Here is a 16606-nt window from a genome sequence, read left to right on the forward strand (position 1 = left end):
CAATATCACGGACTCGGTCCGTGGATTAGAGACCCAAGAGAATATACTCCGGCTGTCGTCCAATCACTACGTTGAACATCATGTAGAGCGCTTGTGGTTGTCAAGCACGCGGATCTTGGCTAAGCGAGTAATGAAGATAGTGGGTGATTGTCACGGGTCACCCCTTCATTCTGACTTAACTGAATTAAGTACAAGAGTATATCTTGGAGAAGTAAGCGTGAATTGAAAGAGAAACAATAGTACTTGCATTAATTCATGAAGAACAGCAGAGCTCTGCACCTTAATTTATGAGGTGTAGAAACTCCACCATAGAAACTATATAAGAGAAAAAGGTCTAGGCATGGCCAAATGGCCAGCCTCCCAATTGTGAACATAAAATGAAAAGAGGGTTTCCAACCATCAAAGTCTACGAATACAATAGTAAAAGTGCTATTTATACTAAACTAGTTACTAGGATTTACAGAAAATAAGTAACTAATTGCAGTTAGTGCAGAAATTCACTTCCGGGACTCACTTGGTGTGTGCTTGGGCTGACCATTGAGCTTTACACGTGCATAGGCCATTTCTAGAGTTAAATGCCAGCCTGGATGCCAGTATGGGCGTTTAACTCCAGTTCTGGCGTTTTACGCCAGAAAAGGGTCTTTGGCTGGCGTTTAGACGCTAGTTTGGGCCATCAAATCTCGGAAAAAGTATGGACTATTATACATTTCTGGAAAGCCCAAGATGTCTACTTTCCAACTCGATTGAGAGCGCGCCATTTGGGCTTCTGTAGCTCTAGAAAATCCATTTCGCGTGCAGGAGGGTCAGAATCCAACAGCATCTGCAGTCCTTTCCCAGCCTGTGAATTAGACTTTTGCTCAGGTCCCTCAATTTCAGCCAGAAAATACCTGAAATTATAGAAAAATACACAAACTCATAGTAAATCCATAAATGTGATTTTTGCATAAAAACTAATAAAAATATAATAAAAATTAACTAAAACATACTAAAAACTATGTAAAAATAATGCCAAAAAGGGTATAAATTATCTGCTCATCACCTACCCCTCATCAACATCAAATTTTGGCGCCGTTGTCGGGGAGTTCACTTTATGTGCAATGAGTGCTACTATTTTGGTTGTTGTAAATATGTGAATATTGTGAATACTTGATTTTGGTTTGCTACTTAGCTCTAATTGTAGATACCACATTCCTCTTTAGTTAACTTTAGTAGTCTTTGATTGTTGAGTTTGTTCTTGTTTACTTGTTTACTTTTGTTTTTCCCTTCATAATTGCATAGTTTTATTGCTCCTCAGTTGAATGACACAGTCGCTTCCAGACCCGAGATTGGCCACTTTTGATCCGAAAATTGAAAAAACTTTAACTCATTTAAGGCAAGCTCGGTGCCGGCTAGCTTTTATGAATAGTGAATCGGGTTCTCTTGAGGAGCACTCCCATTCACTATCACCAACCATCCGTGACCATCATTCTCCAATTAACGAGGAGACTCTATATTCATCTGTGGGGAGTACTGAATTCTCTTTGAGTGACTCAGGTGACACTGACATGGCGGAACCACCTAGAAGAATCACCTTGAAGGAGGCCGGAGCTCCTGATCTTAACTTGCAACCACTTCAAACCTTGTATCCAGCCTTAGACCCAAATTTTGAGCTCAAGTCTGGCACGATAAACTTGCTCCCCAAGTACAATGGACTGCCTGGAGAGGATCCCTTGAAGCATCTCAAGGATTTTCAAGTTACTTGTGCAACTGCAAGAAGACAAGGGGCCGATGAAGCTGCAGTGTTGGTCTTCGCCTTTCCTTTCTCTTTGGAGGGAAAAGCGAAGGAGTGGTTTTATACTCAGACAGGTGAAGGTTGATCCAACTGGGACTTGTTGCATAAAGAGTTTTTGGAAAAGTTCTACCCTGCCCAGAAAATAGACAAGTTGCGAAGAGAGATTTCTTGCATTGTGCAACGGGATGGGGAGACTTTGTATGAATATTTGGAGAGATTTAAGAAGTTGATGGAGGCTTGTCCTCACCATCGGATTGATGAGTTGGTTCTTATCAGTTATTTCTATCAAGGAATGCATCACCAATACAAGCTTCTCCTAGATGCCGCGAGTGGAGGTTCATTGACCAAGAACAAGACCGTTGCGGAACCATGGGAGGTTATATCAGATTTGGCGGACTCCACTCAACACTCAAGGGCAAGGAGTCCACAACCGAAAGCTGTGAATGAATTTTCTCCCTCTGGAGATGCTATTTTGACCAAGACCCTTGGTGAAATGACAATTTTGTTACGACAACTCACCCAAGGGTAACAAAATCCTCAAGCTTTGATAAGTGCTCCACCTCAACCTCCAAGGATCAAAGGACCACCAAGGGTATGTGGTGTTTGTGCATGTAACACTCATTACACCGATGAGTGTCCTCAGCTCCAAGAGGACGCTACATTGGCGGTAGCCAACTCTTACCCACAAAAACCAAATTACAACCAAGGATCCAACCAACATGGAGGAAATCAAAACCAAGGGTGGAGGGATAACTCAAACCAAAGGTGGAACCAAGCTCCTCAATCTCATTCCAACCAAAACACCCAAGTCTACTACTACCAACAACCCCAAGGTCAACCACAATACCAACAACCATACCAACAACCCCCGCAATCTCAACCTCAAGGGAAGTACCAACACCCACATAGTAGGCCTAGCCCTCCTCAAGTTAACCAAGCCCTTCCCTCCAACCAACCTAACATGAATGACACAATTCACACCTTCATGCAAGAACAACGAGAGTTTCACAAGAAACAAGAAGCATATATGGCTACAATAGCCGATGCCCTTTCCCATTTAACTCTCCTTCCTCAAACTGCACAAAATACCCAACAAGCTTCAACCTCAAGTAGTTTGCCCTCCCAACCTCAACCCAACCCTAAGGGTAGCATCAATGCCATTGATGCGTGGTAGAAGTTAACCAATTAAGAGAATTCAAATAAGAGAATAGCGTTGCACGTATAGCTCTTAACCAGCTAAGATCTTCCTCACCAATTTAAAAAAGGTTGTCACAAATTTTAGAAAAAAAAATACTGAGAGTATGAGTTCCAGGTCGTCTCCCAACGAGTTGCAGGAAAGAGTGCTAATTTATTAATCAGAAAAATTTCAGAAAGTTTAAGTTGGATAATGAGTAATTAAAAGTAATTGTAAATTAAAGCAATTAACTAAGAATTATTATTAATATTAAAAGGTCTTGACTGGGAGAATAATTAATTGGAAGTTCTATCCTTGTTGGAATCTTCTCAAGTGTAGTGTAAAGAGGTTGTGTTTCACTTGGTTAACCCTTTCTGAATAAGGGAAAGTATAGTGATTGAACTAACTTTTACCTGCAATTCCTAGTCCTCTCCCTTAGGGAGGTCTAGTGTTAGTAGGTACAAAATTAGCCTACAACGTCCAATTTAACTAATCACTTAAGCATTCCAACTCAAGTGTCTCCTCTTAATCAACCCCCATGTTAAGTGGAGAATTTACTCCATTGACATGGAGTTAATAATCATAAAAATATAAGAAGACATAATTGAATAAAATTAAATAGAGAATTAAAATTAATTAAAACTAAAAATAACTCTATATATTAATAAACTCAAAATGTAACATACTTATTTGAATAGAGTCAATAATCAATTAAAAAGAGTAAAGGATAAAGGAACAAACTAAAGTAGTGTCTTCACGGATGTAATGGCTCTTCAACATCCACAATCCAAAGCAAAAGCATAAACTATTAATGTGACACTAATCTAAATTCAGATCTAAAAACTAATGTAATCCTAATGTGATGAATCTGAATGTGTATGGATGCGTGTTGAGTCTCTGCATGTTACCTCGCTTTATTCTGTGTTTCTGGGCCAAAAATTAGGGTAAAACGTGGCCCAAAATCGCCCCCAGTGTATTATGTAATTTCTGCAGATCACGTAGATCACGTGTACACGTCGTCCACGCATTCGCGTCGCTCAACGATTTTCCTTGCCACGCGTTCCCGTCATTCGTGCTGATTCCAATCCACGCGTTTGTGTCAGGCACGCGTTCGCGTCGCGGCGATTTCTCCATTTTGCGCGTTTGCGTGAGCCATGCGCTCGCGTCAGTGTTTGCTGGTAATCTCCTTAGTTTCTTGTGTTCCTTCCATTTTTGCAAGCTTCCTCTCCATTCTCTAAGCCATTTCTGCCCTATGAAGCCTGAAACACTTAACACACGGATCACGGCATCGAATGGTATAAAGGAGGATAAAAATACATAATTAAAAGATCTCTAGGAAGCAAGTTTTCAACCATGGAACAATTTTGGGAAGGAATTGTAAATACATGCTAATCATATGAATAAGTGGGTAAGGACTTGATAAAACCACACAATTAAACACAATATAAATCATAAAATAATGGTTTATCAACCTCCCCTCACTTAAACATTAGCATGTCCTCATGCTTAGCTTAAGGAGATAAAATAAATGAGTAGGAAAATGTAAAACTCATGCAACGCAATGCAACCTATAATTATGAAGGCAACTATATGGTTCTTGTCTACTTGGTTAAAATAAATAAGCTCTTCAAGACAAACATAAATTTAATTTTCACTTACTCAATTTATATAGTAGAAACAGGTAACATTGGAAGAAGATAGCTCATGAAAGCAGGGAACATAGAATTAAGCATTGAACCCTCACTGATGGTGTATTTGCACTCTAGTCTCTCAAGTGTATAGGGTAATCACTCTACTCTTCTCTAATCATTCTTTCTAAACTTTGTTTCTCACCTAACCAATCAACAATAATTAATGTACCAATACAAACATCATGAGGTCTTTTCAAGGCTGTAATGGGGCTAAGGTAAGGGTAAGGGTATATATATATATATGGCTAGGTGAGCTATAAATTGAATCTTTAATTAACCTAAGCTTTCACCTAACATACATACACTCTATATAACTCTAGAATCATGCCTAGCCACCAAAAAATTTTCACTTCTGCATTACACACTCATGCATCAACTTTCTTTTAATTTTTATCACATATGCATTGATCTTAGAACTTAACTTAACTTAGAATCGGGGTAATTTTGTCCCCTTATTTATTTAATTATTGGATATTTTTGGATTTTTTTATATGAAAATAAATATAGCTTATTAATGCACATGAATTTTAAATTTTCATAGTTTCACATGAGTAGGTACCTAAATTTCCATTATTTTATCATGACACATTCCCTTATTAACCCTTGTTCCCACAATTTTCCCATACTTAATTAACACACAATTTCTATCTTAAGCTAACTAAAGATTCAATTGGGATATTTAATTATTTTTCCGCTTAAGGCTAGTAATGTGGTAAAATATAGAATAAATGGGAAAAAAGGCTCAAAGTGGCTAACAAAGGTAATTTAAAGGGTAGGCTTATTTGGGATAAGTGAGCTAAAATCAAATAATGGCCTCAATCATATGCATGCATATAACACATTAAACATTGGACATATAGGATGAAACAAAATAAAGGTTACAATCATAAAGAAGTGAACACACAGTAATAAAATATTTATGGTTAAATAATGTAACCATATAATTAAGCTCAAATCTCACAGGTTGTGTGTTCTTAGTTTTTTAAACTATGTTCTAAATACAACTTCAAACAAATTTAACCAGAAAAGTTTTAAGTTAGTGAAATTTTTTCAAAAATGGGGTCTTAGAAGAAACTTATTATCTTCAATCAAGTAGAACATAAATGCAAATAACCTATTTCTATGCAATCTATCCTATTCCAGACAAAAAAAAAGTTAACTAAATATCCTATTTTATTGGTGTTTAGGGGAGAGAGTTTACCTCCGGAAGTCAGGTACTGACCGACCTCCCCACACTTAAGGCTTTGCACCGTCCTCGGTGCCATCTGTCAGGAATAAAGGGGGGCTGGTAGCAGTATCTCCACCATCAGGACTATCATGGCTCCCTGTGCTGGTAAATGAAGTGGAGTCCGGGGTGTCTGGGTCTTTGTCAGATCTGTATTTTCCCATAAATAGCTCCTTAAGGTATGTAAATCGGCGCTGGTTACGGCGCTCTATTAGCTTTGCTTTGTGTTCCTGCCGATCCAACCTTTCAAGTATTTGATGGAGCAGTTAGTTTATTGTAGGTGCTTGTGGTGTGGAAGAAGAGGGGGTGTCTTCTGCTGGTTCTGTGCTTCGGTTGATAGTGGCTGCTGGAGGTCTGATATACTTCCCATTAGAGACATGTTGATCATCTCGTGGGATCATGGCCTTGGTATCCCCAGCTCTATAGGAAACTCCGGCTGCTGAGACTAGATCTGAAACCAAGGTGGGAAAAGGTAAGTTGCTCGCAATTTGTATGTGTCCCATAGCATGCCGAACGTGTCTTGGTAAATTGAGGTGCTGGTCTGTAAGGATACACCAGAGTAAAACAGCCATGTCTGCAGTGAAGGAGGATTCATGAGTGCTCGAAAAGACGTAATGGGACATAATCTGTGCCCATACTCGAGCCTCCAAGGTAAGTGCTGAAGCCGACCCGTAGATCCATAGGCTGCCAGGTTCTGCGATGACTCTGAGAATGGCGTCCCAGTCAAATTGGTATGTCTGGCGCTTGAGTGAGGCTTCTTGGAATGCGTCCAATCCTTCTGGAGTAGGGGGAAGATCTAAAGCTTGTTGAATGGCCTCTTCAGTCATGGGGACTTGCTTCTGACGAACGTAAACAAACTGCATGGTTGGCATGTGAAAATTGGAGTAGAATTCTACTACCCATGAAAGATTAACTTGCCGTGGCTGTCTCTGTAGGAATTCCCATTGTCTTCGCTCAATGCGGGGCTCAACAAATTCAGCAATATGGGTTGGGAGGATAAGAAGGTGCTCATTGTTATAGTTCCTTGCTGCCAGGATGGGGAACATCTGTTCACAGTAGCAGTTAAGAAACTGCGTAGTATCCTTTGCTGGAAAAGCTTTTTCTTTTTCATCGACCTTGGTGATCCTCTTGGTTCGTTTTGTTGAGGGTGTCACTGCTGTTGAAGATGGCTCTGCCACTAATGCTCTTTTTGTTCCTCTCCTTGCTGGTGGTTTGTGAGTAGCTTTCTCCTTGCCTTTCTTGGTGGCTGATGCACGGAAACTTGTCTCTCAACAATTTCCCTCGGCAAGTGTACCGAATTGTCGTCAAGTAAAAACTCACAATAGAGTGAGGTCGAATCCTACAGGGATTGATTGGTCAATCAACTTTAATTAGAGGAATGTTCTAGTTGAGCTAAGCAGAATTTGATGTGAGAGTTGCAGGAAATTAAATGGCGGAAAGTAAATAGCAGAAAATGTAAATGCTGGGAATAAAGAGCTGAATATAAATGACGGAAAGTAAATTGCAGAATCTTAAATGGGGAATGGGGAATTTAGCATGGAAGTAAATTGCAGAAATTAAAGAGAATGGGTAAGATTAGAAATGGGGGATTCATTGGGCTTAGGAGATGTTGCATTCTCCCGATCAAGTTCATTTTCATCTCTTCCTCAATCAATGCATTCATTGATCTCCTTGGCAATCTTAAGTGATTGAATTCCAATTCCTTGGTAATTCAATCTCTCAAATCTTGATCAATAGCCAATTCCTTGGTCCAATTGCTCATAAGAAGAGATGAAGTATGGTCACTGATTATACCACATGTATTTCCAACTCAAAGTGTTGGTAGGATTATATGTCACTATATCCATCCAAACCCCAATTTGGTCCAACATGAGAAAGCATTTCTAGCATGATCTCTTCATTCCTCTTCCAAGGTTCTGAAGAGATCCAAGTATGAATAGCTTCTTTTCCAAGACAACTACCCAATTGGATGAAGATTGAAAGCTTTCTAGTAAAATCAAGAGAAAAGAAAGATGGATAATGGAAAGGGGTTTAGTTGTTCATGGCTCTGGGAATGGAAAACAAAGATGGAGAATGCATTCTAGAATTAAAACTAGAAGTTACAGAGAAAGTAAAATTATACAGAGAGTAGTTCTCTCAATCCAAAAGCTTCCTCTCTAGTTCAAAACTACTCCTATTTATACTACTCTTCTGATCTTCTAGTTGGCTCTTCAAGTCTTGGATATGGGCCTTTGGATCTTGAGTTAAAACAGTTATCATCTTTAGTGGGCTCAACTTCAATTGCAGAGAAAGTGTGCAATAGGCATGGACTTTAGCTTAGGGCGTTAGTGATGTTAACGTTAAGTGAAAATATGGGGTCGAGAACGTTAGTGACAATCACCTTTTTCACTAACATTCCTAACCCAAAATGGTCCACGTTAACTTCAACGTTAGTGGCACTAACGTGACCACTAACATTGCCTCTTGGCCCTTCGCAAACGTTATTGGGGTTTACCTTTCCCAATAACGTTTAGAGTACCTCTTTCTCCCTACGTTAGAGTTCACGTTAGTATAGTTAACGTAACCTTTAATGTAGGCTTGCCAAATCTTCGAGAGCGTTAGTGACACCTACCTTTTTCACTAACGCTACAAAACGCCCCTTTCCCACGTTAGTGCCTCACGTTAATTACATTAACGTGACCACTAACGTGGTGTTGATTGCCATCTCCAACGTTAGTGACAAAGGTGAATGTCACTAATATTGGCAATTCCATGCTCCTTCCACGTTAACCAAGTTAACGTGGCTCTTAACGTAGCCAATATGGGCTTAGTCCAACGTTAGTGACAAAGGTGAGTGTCACTAACGTTGGCATTATCTTTCCTCTTCCACGTTAGAGTTCGCGTTAACTGAGTTAACGTGACTCTTAATGTGGCCAATTACCCTTTTGGAGCGTTAGTGGCACTCACTTTTACCACTAACGCTTGGAGCTTCCTTTTCCTCCACGTTAATGTAGTTAACGTGGTAATTAACGTGGGCTATGATGGCTTCGAAGATGTTATTGGCGATCACTTTTCTCATTAACGTTGCAAGCTAGCTCCCATTCCACGTTAGTGGTCACGTTAGTTAGACTAGCGTGGCTTTTCCTTGCTTCCTTTGTCCTGAAATCAAGCAAATAAAGTGCATCAAAGTTCTAATCCAAGTTATGAGTTATACATAATCCAATTTGTCATTAAATTCATGCATAATTCTCATGAAATCATATAAAATTCACAATGTTTGCTTGAATCAAGATGTAAGTGGAATTCTACCCAAAACTTGCTTATTTCCTAAGAAAATGCATGAAACTACCCTAAAACAGTAAAGAAAAGGTCAGTGAAACTGGCCGAAATGCCCTGGCATCACAACACCAAACTTAAAGCTTGCTTGTCCCTAAGCAAGTACTGAAACATGAGAATGATGAATGAAGTGACAAGAGGAATGAATCATTATTGTGGAAGTCATGTCCTTGGTTTTATGGGGTTTCATGCATAGCAACTTAGGTTCATTCCTCTACTGGCTTTCAGACCTTTATCATGTCCTGGAATACTCACTTGATTGCACCCTTTGAGACTTTTATTTATTGATCCCTTTGTCTTTTCAAGGTTTATTGTATCCTTAGGCTAAGTGCTCTGTGAGGGGGCGACTCTTTAAAATAAGCTTTCAGCCAACACTCCCGAACCAGTTGGTTCAAGGTGCTAGGTGTTGAAACACCCCTAAGGACTTACTCCCTCAAGTCTCTCTCCCCCATACATGCACACCACAGGCACATGGTTTGTTATTTTCTTTCCTTGAGGCCTTGGTGTCTAGCACCTCTTTGGGTTACTAAATGTTCTGTAGCAAGGTTGCTCTTTATAGTGGATTTTCAGTTGATAATCCTAGGTTAGTTAACCCAAGCTACCAAGTGATGAAGCACTCCTAAGAACTTATTCATCCAAGCAGATCCATGGTACAAGAGCACCACAGACTCATCCCTCAAGATTCAAGCCCTTGGTGCCTAGCCTTATTTCTTATTACTTTTCTTTCTTTTTCAACTCTTATTGGTCTTTTCCTTTTTCTTATTAGGATCTTGTTATTTAGCTAGTCTCATGGGGTGTGTTTCAAGCATATGACTTCAGGACAGATAGTTGCCTTCCTACCTTGTTGGTGAACCAACTTAGCTAAGTGATTACTACACCACAAGCTTAAAAACCTACTCCACAATTGATCATCACTCTGGTCTTTCATAACATCTCTTTTTTTATTTGACTTAAGAGACAAGCATACAAGTAAGGAAGGTGAAAATGAAGATAGGTAACTTGAACCAGCAAGCATAGACCTAAGCAATGAAAATACTAAAGACAAAATTGAAAATTCCTAAGCTACTATGAAAACGTGTTCTATTTCATACATGATTTTCCTTATTTAAAGCTTTGAAAAAGATGGAACAAAGAGGGAACTCCACCACCTTTTACTCATGGGAGTGCTCATGCTCTCCCTCTTGTTTGTCCTCTTTGTGTTTTTCTTGAGTGCTTGAACTCCCACTTCCCTTTCCTTTTCCAATCAACTTTTTCCAGAAGCCAGCATCTTCCATCTTCTTTTTTAATGTTTCCTTCTGCTGTTTCACCTTCCTTTCCTCTTGTTCTGTTAGATCTTTTTGGACTACATCATCCCTAGGGCAGAGTGTAGATTATCCATATGACCAGACATATAGTTCAACTTGGCTTGAGTGTTTATGTTGAACTCCTCCCTATGTAGTTGCCGTCCTTCATTAAGTACGGTGAACTCATTAAATGCCTTCGTCTGAGCTAGCTGCCGTTGGTTGAGTTCTTGAAGACGTTTGTCTTTGCTTCTGGGTTCGTGAGCCTTAGCCAACCCCTTTGTTCAATCTTCTCTCGAATCTGTGGGCACTCATCCTCATTGAACTGGAATGTTAACTCAGGCAATATCTTTTTGAGCTTTATCCGTTCAAATTCGAGTTCATAGAATGCAGTTTTGAATCTCCATTCATCGAAAGGGATGCTTGATAAACCACTATTTCATGGTTTATCTTGTGCTCAATTGAGTGGTTTTCATAAACTCTTTACCCACTTATTCATATTATTTGCATGGTTTTACATTTGCCTTCCTAATTATGTGCTTTGATTGAAAACATGCTTTTTTGATCTTATATTTTCTTATTATTAATCCTCTCTTATTACCATTAGATGCCTTGATATGTGTGTTAAGTGTTTTCAGATATTATAAGGCAGGAATGGCTTGGAGGATGGGAAGAAAGCATGCAAAAGTGGAAGGAATGCAAGAAGTTGGAGAAATTGCTAAGTTGTCCAGCCTGACCTCTCTGCACTCAAACAGCTATAACTTTAGCTACAGAGGTCCAAACGACGCGGTTTCAGTTGCGTTAAAAAGCTAACATTCGGGGCTTCGATTTGATATATAATATGCCATAGTTGCTCTAACGCTAGGCAACGCGACCGCGTGCTCCATGCGGCCGCGTCGCAAGTGACAAAAATCAGCGAATCTGAAATCGAAACCAGCGAATTCTGGACTGTTTTTGACCCAGTTTGCAGCCCAGAAAACACAGATTAGAGGCTATAAAGTGGGGGATTGCATCCATTCATAGGAGGGCTCTCATATTTACAATTTTTTAGGAGTAGATGTAGTTTTTAGAGAGAGACGTTCTCTCCTCTCACTTAGGATTAGGATTTAGGATTTCTCTTAGTTTTAGGAGTAGCTCTCAATCCCAGGTTCTTTATTTTTATTATTTTCCCAATTTTATTTATGAATTCTTCTATGTTACAGATTACTCTTTGAATTAATGTTATTTGAGGTATTTCAAACTTATGATTGCTCTCTTTAATTTATTAATGCTCTGTGTATATCCAAATTATTTTCATTCAAGTAGACTTTCTTCCCTTTTGGCTTTGGTTAGGTAATTGGTAACACTTGAGTTGTCAAACTCAGGAGTGGTTGAAATTGGCTGATTTTGCTTTAGCTAGGATTGCTCTAACACTAGTCTCTCCACAGGAGTTGACTAGGACTTGAGAATCAAGCTAATTAGTCCACTTGACTTAACTAAGTGGGATTAAAATCCAAGTCTCATCACATCTGATAAGGATAACAAGGACAGGATTTCCGATTCTCATACCTTGCCAAGAGTTTATTTTACAGTTATTTATTTATTTTTATTGCTCGAAAATATACCTGTGCGCATTGCCCAAACTTCCAAAACCCCTAATTTACAATCTTTATAACCAATAATAAGAACATACTTCCCTGCAATTCCTTGAGAAGACGACCCGAGGTTTGAATACTCGGTTATCAATTTCAAAGGGATTTGTTACTTGTGACAACCAAAACGTTTGTACGAAGGGATTTCTGTTGGTTTAGAGACTATATCAACAACGCGACTGTTTTTATGACATTCTTTACTGGGAAAAATCCCAACGTTAAAATGGCGCCGTTGGCGGGGAATTGCAAACGTGTGCCTTATTATTGGTTATTGTAAATATTTTTTTGATTTTTGCTTGTTTATTTATTTTTATTTTTGTTTTTATTTTTGCTTTTTCATAAATTAAGAGGTTATTTGTTTTTATTTAGTTATAAAAAAGAAAAAAATTTTTTTTTTCAAAAATTTGTTATTAGTGTTCATCTTGATCTTCAAGTTGTTCTTCACGTTCATCTTGACCTTCAAGCTGTTCTTAGTTGTTTTCTTCGTTTTGATCTAAAAATTTGAAATTTGGTGTCATTTTATTGTTTTTCTCTTTCTTCATTAAATTCAAAAATATTTTTAATTAATTTTTTCGAAAAAAAAAATTCAGATTTTTATTTTTAAAATTTTTTTTTATCTTATCTTATCTTATTTCAAAAATCAAATTTCAAAATTCAAATTTAAAAATTTTCAAAATTTAAATTTAAAAAAATTATTTCAAATTTCAAATTTCAAAATTTCAAATTTCAAATTTCAAAATTTAATTCCAAATTTAAATAACCTTTTAATTTAAATTTATTTTTATTTTTATTTTTAATTTTTATTTTGCTACTATGAATTCTCACCCCTCTCGCTTCAAGTTTGATTCCAATGTTGTTATTAGGAATGGAAACTATAATGAAAATATGCATCAAAGTTGGAAGAATCAAAGATGAGGAGCCACAAGGATTTAATCAACCCTCATGGCAACAACCACCTCCAATGGACCATCAACAACCATTCTGTGATGCATATCAAGGCAATGGTTATGGTGAGCACTCTTTTAATTATCAACAACCACCACCATATGCCTATGAACCCTTTCCTCAACATAACTTTGGACCACCAAACTCACAAGCCCCTTTCCACTATTCACCTCCATATGACCCTAACCCACATCCACCATACCAATCACCTTATGAACCAAATGAACCATACATAGATCCACCCCAAACCTCCATGGAGAGAGCACTTACCGATCTAAACTCTACTATACGAGCTCTCGCCGCCCAAATCAGACCACCAAATACCTTTAACAATCAACCCTCAAGCTCTAGTGCACTTCCTTTTCAATCACAGAATGATCTCCCCATCCCACTACCACCTCAATATTTGCCATCTCCATATCCATCAATCCAAGAGCACTATGATCCTACCTATGATAACCGAGTGCATCAAGAGACAAAGGATCGTTTCAAGGAAACAGTGGATCGATTTCAGGCAACCACTCAACAACTGGAGCAAACATTAATTCAATGGGCTTCTAGGCGCTCAAATATACAAGGATCAGCCACAGCTCCATGTGGATAGTCTAGTGAAGAGCGTAGAATAAAGGAGATACCAGAAACCCCAGTGGACAAGACAAAGAATGAATTCATACTAGAACAAGTGGAAGACGCTGTCATTCTTCAAGAAGAAGAAGTGGTTGAAGACTTAGGAGATGCAGAACCTCCATGGAAACGTCAAGACATAGAGCCTCCTTCCAAGACGGTTGTAATTGATGCTGAGGAGGGTGTACAACCACCAAAGTATATCATAGTTGAAGACTTGGAAGAGGTTGATCAAGAGATGGAGATTCAAGAAGAAGAAGCACAACCTCCCATGCCCTTGGAAAGCAATGAAGAGGAGATTGAATTAAAAGAGAGCTACCAAAAGGAAGAGGTTGAAATTGAAGAAGCTTGCAAAGAGGTGGTAGTTATCAGAAAAGAGCACAAGGGAGTGGAGCTTGCAATTTCATTAAAAATACCTCCCCCTAAGTTGCCATCATCCTTCACAACATTCAAGTGGGCAAAATTCATATCCCATAGCTTTCTAATCCCACTTGAATATGGGCTACTAGAGACGGATGGTCAACTTAGAACTCTTTGTGGCATTAAGAGTAAGAGGAAGATAGCCAGTGATAAGAATTGTCAAGCAAGGTTCATCATGGTTGGAAGCTTTAAGTTCAAACGCAAAGGTTGGTATAAAGCTCAACTGAATGGGTCTAGGAAGCTATCTAGTCGCTGCAGTGAGAATTCAGATCACCTTTCACCCGGCTGGAAAAATACAGATCCCGACAAGGATGGGTGTAAAAGCAAGATTTGGGATCCTGGAATCTGCTCTGACACTTGTTACCCCGGGAGCCTAAGAATATTTTTAAAGCTGCTCAAGGGTTTTACATGCCTAGTTTGGGACCCCGGAGGTTACTGGAATCACAAACACTGGTGGAGATTCCTGGATGAGTTCAAGCATAAGCCACCATAACAGGAAGCTCATCAAATGTCCAACTTAAGGACTTTAACTAAAAGTGCTAGGTGGGAGACAACCCACCATGGTATGATCGACCTTTTTTATTTTTATTTAGTTTTATTTGTTTTTGAATTTTATTTTATTTTGTTATATTGAACCTGGAGTTTTGCATCACATTCATATTAACACTGCATTCTGCATCTTTTCATATTAAAAAAAAAAGAGAGAGAAGCGAGCACGCGACGCGACCGCATCAGCGACGCGTCCGCGTCGCAAGGAGAGAAGAGAAAATAAAAACGAACAGAGAGTCACGCTGGAGCAAGGCTAGAGGCGTGCCAGTGGCACAATTCGTCCCATGCGATCGCATCGCTAACGCTTCCGCGTCGCAGGGGAATACTGGCCTCCCACGCGATCGCGTGCCCCACGCGGCCGCGTGACCTGGATTTCGACGTCAAAGGGTGCATGGCCAAAAGTTGAGCTGGAGTTGGGCTGGAATCGTGCTGAAAGCCCAAGCCTCACCACGCAAATGTGTGCCCCACGCGTCCGTGTCACATCCCCATGATGGCCACTCACGCGATTGCGTTCCCCACGCGATCGCGTCACCCTGGATTTTGGCAATACTGAGTTTTGAACAGAGAGTTGTGCGACCGCCAGGCTGCACTCGCGCTACCAGCACAAATCAAGTCACACGATCGCGTGCCCCACGCGTCCGCGTCACCCAACCTTATCGCGCACCACGCGACCGCGTCGCCGGCGTCGCACAACCTATCCAGATTAGTGCCAATTTTCTTATCTTTTCTTCTCCGAATCCTTATTCTCTTATCTTTTCTTATTTCTTTCTTCTTCCTTTCTTATTTTCTCTCACTCTCATTCTAGTTTATTTAATTTATTTGCATACTCTCATTCATTGCATATTTTTATTTTTCTAAAATTATTATTGGTGTTCAAATATTCTTATTCAACTGTTACATCTTTTCTGGTATTTTCTTGATGCTTAGTGACTTGTTTTAATTCTGATTGAGTAATATTATTTAAATCAATGCCAATTTTTTATACCTGTATTACTTTTACATTGATATGAATTTATATTATCTCTTCTTACCCACACTCTCTCCCTCATTGTTGCAATATTTTGCACCACTAGTATGCCATGTGCTTCTATTATTTTCTCACTTGCATGTTGTAGCTACCATGTAATTGAGACCCTCACTTTTGGCATTAACCAACCGATGTTTTATTTATTTTCTATCTTTGCTTTGGGTTACTTTCCTTCCCTTTTTCTTTCAGGATGGCTGATGAGCGGACAATTTATACGCTTTTTGACATTGTTTTTAGTATGTTTTTAGTAGGATCTAGTTACTTTTAGGGATGTTTTGAATATATTTTGTGTTAAATTCACATTTCTGGACTTTACTATGAGTTTGTGTGTTTTTCTGTGATTTCAGGTATTTTCTGGCTGAAATTGAGGGACTTGAGTAGAAATCAGATTCAGAGGTTGAAAAAGGACTGCTGATGCTGTTGGATTCTGACCTCCCTGCACTCAAAGTGGATTTTCTGGAGCTACAGAACTCGAAATGGCGCGCTTCCAATTGCGTTCGAAATTAGACATCCAGGGCTTTCCAGAAATATATAATAGTCCATAATTTGACCAAGAATTGATGACGTAAACTGGCGTTCAACGCCAGCTTTCTACCCAAATCTGGCATCCAGCGCCAGAAAAGGATCCAAAACCAGAGTTGAACGCCCAAACTGGCACAAAAACTGGCGTTCAACTCCACAAATGGCCTCTGCACGTGCAACACTTAAGCTCAGCCCAAACACACACCAAGTGGGCCCCGGAAGTGGATTTATACATCAAATACTTACTCATGTAAACCCTAGTAGCTAGTTTATTATAAATAGGACCTCTTACTATTGTATTAGGCATCTTTGAATTACCTTATGATCCTTTGATCACGTTTTAGGGGGCTGGCCATCTCGGCCATGCCTGGACCTTCACTTATGTATTTTTAACGGTAGAGTTTCTACACTCCATAGATTAAGGTGTGGAGC

The 16606-nt window shown here is 39.2% G+C and overlaps 1 non-coding gene across 1 annotated transcript; it reads right to left on the reverse strand.

The window, feature by feature from the left end:
- Nucleotides 1-1919: 1919 nt before the first annotated feature.
- LOC112740019 (small nucleolar RNA R71) lies at nt 1920-2026 on the reverse strand. The gene has a single exon (XR_003170955.1). It is a non-coding gene; the product is annotated as a small nucleolar RNA R71 (small nucleolar RNA).
- Between the last annotated feature and the right edge of the window lie 14580 nt (nt 2027-16606).

This window comes from Arachis hypogaea, chromosome 13 (genome assembly GCF_003086295.3).
Source record: "Arachis hypogaea cultivar Tifrunner chromosome 13, arahy.Tifrunner.gnm2.J5K5, whole genome shotgun sequence".
Classification (NCBI taxonomy): domain Eukaryota; kingdom Viridiplantae; phylum Streptophyta; class Magnoliopsida; order Fabales; family Fabaceae; genus Arachis; species Arachis hypogaea.